Genomic DNA, 5,012 nt, shown 5'->3' with positions numbered 1-5,012 from the left:
TTATTATATGTGGAAATACCTGGTGATAGCATTCCGACTGCAAACTGACAATGGTGGGTTATTGATAATATCTGATGAAATCAATAGCTTGTTGTTGTTTTAAGCAACGCTTCCACTGTTCTAGATTGTAGGTGAAACTTGTCAGAGATATCAGATGTCGACTCAATGAATGCAGCTACTTACATCCATGTCTCATACACTTTTAAAAAAAATTGTCTCAAACTAAGATTTCTTATCTGATGATGTTTTTATTTAAATTTCAAGGGAACAAATATACACCCGATATTTAAACTTAAGTGTTGTTTTTTTCCACTGTGCCAATTACACTTTGCTTCCATGGATTAAATTTGCTGTGACTGTTAATGCAACAGTTGGTTTCATGAAATTTAAAGATCATGGAACTTCTCGTTTGCTGATCTAGAAGTACTAGTACTCTCTACACAGTCCTAATGAAGGCAGATAATTACTGTAACGATACTTTGCCACACTGAGAATAAATCCACTTATCTTCGTATGTGTTGTATTTGCATATTTCATAATTGATTCTAACCTAAAGGTCCCCTGACAAAAATCCTGGAGCGCCAGTGTCACAGGCATATTGCAGTTCAGAATGCTGACAGAATAGCGCCCCCAGTGTCGTATATGATCTCGTGGCAATACGTGTTGCTCATGTATCTCAGACAAATGCGCATGGCAAATAGAAGAGGACTTAATGTGATTACCCTCGGGGTGGCGGCACTGCCATAGGTACACTATACACATAGTTTAGTAATGCGGTTTTGAATTGATCCTCGCTTTTTTGTCATTCGGTAAACCTACCAACAAAAAGATGTTGACAAATTGTGGCCTTTTGAGCCCTGTTTTTTGCCTCGAACACGATTTTGGCCCACTTATTTTCTAGAAGAAAAATATAGAGTTTTTATGCTAGTAATGAGGCCAACATATAAACTTTTAGCTCCCTATTTGACGGAAAAGTGTAGTTTGTGCTTTATAGATGAGTGCCCCTGAAGAATAACAAGAAAATAATCTTGTCAAACACTGCAATATTTCTATTTGACCCCGCTGCTTCTTCGGGGCAGCAACCGTTGGATCTCGGGACTGGGCTGCCAAAGTTGAAGATAAAACCTGAAAAGCAAAAATTAGAATTGTAGTCACACTTCTTTGTGAAAAAATATATCCACTTTGGTACAACCTGAAAACAGTGTACACAGCGAAAGTATGTATGATCATCTGCCAACTGGACTTTGCAAATAATACATTACAGCAAAAAACAGGATGGTTGGACAGTCTCATATACATTACGTTTACTTTTTTGTACGTCTCACACAAGTTTGTAGATACATTGTAGATAAAAAGAACCGACTCATTTGAGTGAAATACTATCATGTAACTCTCCACTCCACTGTTTATCTTTGTGTGTCTAGACAGATTGGCATCAGTACGTATACATTGTATTATGGTTTTGTTTAGCCAGAGTGCTGTCCTAATTAACTTCGGTCTCTACTATCAACTCGATAACTAATTTAGCAATTCCCTTGTGTGTTCAGTCCAGACACTCAAATGACTCTGTTCTTTTTATCTACAATGTTATCTACAAAACTTGTGTGCCACGTACAAAAAAGTAAACGTAATGTATATGAGACTGTTCAACCATCCTGTTTTTTGCTTTAATCTCGTTTTTATAATAAATTATCATGTGTTAAACATTGTTTCATTATACAAGCCTTACCTGTGTCGGATGTATGCGTATTACTTTACCCTCGCTATCTCTGTATAGTATTTCAAAGAAAACAGTTTATATATGCTGATTACCCTCCCCAATCCCTTCGTTAGCTTTTTTTCTACCGATCACCATGCAACGCCACTGACTATCGCCCTGACCAACTCGTTAGCAGTTCATAAGGTTCGTATAGATAAATGTAATATCGGTGAATCCGCGTGGGTTAGCCTAGATCACCTGCAGTTTGGCCATGGGACTATTGAATCGGTTGTATATGTGAGCGGTTTTGCCCTGAGGGGGACTGCATCTGGCCACCTCAAAGCCAAATCGGTTGTTCCCTGCTGTCAGAGACGCAGACAGCAACGAACAAGAAACGAGTGATCTTCCCTGGGGGTTAATCAGAAAATGTCTCCAGATTTTTTGTTTATGAGGGCCGCATAATAATATCTCATTACTTACACTGTCAATAAGAATGCTTGTAATGAGCGTCATGGAGGCATTGAACAATAAATTGCTGGAGACCTCGAAGCTATGAAGCTCAGCCGTCAGTACAGTATGTTCGCGCCTCAAAATTTAATGACTTAAAACTTTTTCTCAAACTTTCCGTGAGAAAACTCTACAGGTACAGGGGCAGGATTTTTATCAGTTTTCTCTCTGAGCAAATTGACTAATCGTGCACAACTTTCAAAGGAGAACAAAAGACAAAAATATCATAACAGTCAATGTCAACAACCACAACGACCCATTTCGAAAATCAAAATCAAAATCATGGATCACCGTGCGCAATTTGGCAATACAGAAAGACATTATCCAATATTTTGAAAATCAAAGTTTTGAGCAAAAATTAAATTTTCGCTTTCGCAACATAAGCCGAGTGAAACATTCTGTACTTTACAGGCAATAATAGTCCAAATAAGTGATAGACAAAAGCCTATTGCAAAAGTTTAAATAGTCCGAATTATTTATCCCAGAGGCGTATTCCACCTTTAATTGTAGACAAAGATGAATTACAAAGAGAAATAAGTGTTCATAAAGACAAGTACAGTTATGTTTTCTAATGAATTCGATTTGAATGAATTCGCCTTCAAAGGAATACGAATTGAATGTCAATATTCGTTTACAAAATTTGAATTGTTCCGTTTGATATGGCAAGAAAAATGCCGCAATACACGTCATTATCAGAAACTGAACACCATAATATTATACCTGTATGCACAGGGGCTCATAAGTGCCTATTTAAGTCAATATTACAGCGTTTTTCTTTCTTTTTCAATATTACAAATAAAGCTGAAGAGCACAACGTTTGTGTAGCTGTCTTTTGTGTAGCTTGTATTGGCATGTATAGTGCGCCCTCAATGGGGAATGTGATCCTATGTAAATACGACCTTTAGTTCCGTGACCTCGAGCCAATTCCTCTGGTCATGCCTTCTGGACACGTGTACAGACGTCGCTGTGTTTAATAAGCATAGCGAGGGCAGGGCAGGAAGTAGGCATGGCTAGAGCCGGCCTAGAGGTCACGGAACTAAAGGTCACATTTACGAGGACGCACTATACATGCCAATACACGCTACACAAAAGACAGCTACACAAGTGTTGTGCTCTTCAGCTGGATTATTTGTAACATTGAAAAAGAAAGAAAAACGCTGTAATATTGACTTAAATAGACACTTATGAGGCCCTGTGCTGTATGCGAAAGAAAATGGTAGTAACTGACATCACCTGTCAAGTTTATTCTTATTGTTGTACTGAGAATTTGTGTTTTACTTATTCTCTTTTTGGTTGTCAAGGTCGCAAAATGTCGAACTATCATGGGATTGTTAGGGAGGCTTTTGGAAATAAATATTCACTTGGGGAGACTGATATTGTGGTGTTTCCAACGTAAGGGGTGGACCATTTGATATCCTGGGGGGGGGGGGGGGGCTTGGAAGATTGGTGGAGAGCCATTATTTTTTTTCCCACGTGCTTCACCATGAATTATTTTTTTCTACAGGGCATATGCTGGCAACTTTATTTTCACTTTCCTTCTTCGAGATATATTTTTTTTTACCAACTTTCGGTGCAATGTTTGTTTGCTTGGTTTTCACACCCAGTAACAAGATGCTGTTCTATCGCACACAGACTATATTCAAGAAACTAAATAAAGATATGTAAATACATGTACATTTTTGATTCACTTTACAAAAACATATTTGTAAAATCATGTACATTTATGGCATTTACTTGTCAGTGTTGTCCTTACATTGAAAGTAGCCGGGTAATTTAAGAAAGTAGACGGGTGGACTGCGAGGGAGCGAAGCGTATGGTGGCGAGTGAGCGTAGCGAACGAGGAGGGGGGGGGAGAGTGAGGCGAAAAATGAATTTTGGAGTGGAAATGTTTTCTCTGGTGGCATCTGAGGTGACATTTATAGACTGAAACAGTACTTTTGTTGTGTGTCTTAGACGTGGCTCACATACAACAAAACAAACAAACATGATTTTGTTTTGTTTGTATTATTTATGACACACTTATGGTTTTATTTGCAGTCAACATTTAATCTTAAATCACCTGCTGTCTGCTCATTTCATTGCTCATTTCCCATTCTTCATTACCACATAGTAGTTTCCCCAAAACCATCAAACTCATTCAATTCTAATCAAAACACATTCGCTTTTGTTAAGAGAAACTTTGGTAAGATAATTCACTATAACAGTGTTCTCATTTACGAATAAAACATGCGTATATAGAAAACTCATAACAATGAAAAAATGTGTAGAGAGTCGATACAATGCGTAATAATATTACGCATTGGATTGAGTCTCTACGCATTTTTTCATTGTTATGAGTTTTCTATACGCAAACGATAATAGTAAAATGTTTGCAGGCTGTCTCTCTTCTTGTGGTATTTTGACAAAATCCATACATTCAGATTTACACATTTCTGGAAAACACTGGTGAGCAATTTCAATTTCAGCATACTTCCTCTAATCAGAAGGTCATGTATACTGTACAATTGTTCATATTCAGTTATTGTTCCTCAAGCTTGAAATGGTTTATGCTTTATAAAACTCCAGAGCGACTGCTTGATTTTTATTGATGCTGCAGTGTGCATCGAACAATTGCCAAGATTTTTTTTTTCCGAGTCGCAATGGTCCATAATTGTTTTCTCATCAGCCACTTAAAGCCAGATTTTTTTTCGAGCAACTCCACCTGGCATCTTTTTTTCCCCAAATCTTCCAAGCCCCCCCCCCCAGGATATCAAATGGTCCACCCCTAATAATATAATCCTTTTGCAGACAGCTGCCCATAGGGAAC

This window comes from Ptychodera flava, chromosome 1, assembly GCF_041260155.1.
Source record: "Ptychodera flava strain L36383 chromosome 1, AS_Pfla_20210202, whole genome shotgun sequence".
Classification (NCBI taxonomy): Eukaryota; Metazoa; Hemichordata; class Enteropneusta; family Ptychoderidae; genus Ptychodera; species Ptychodera flava.
The sequence above is the reverse complement of the archived record's forward strand: the minus strand, read 5'-3'. Positions refer to the sequence as shown.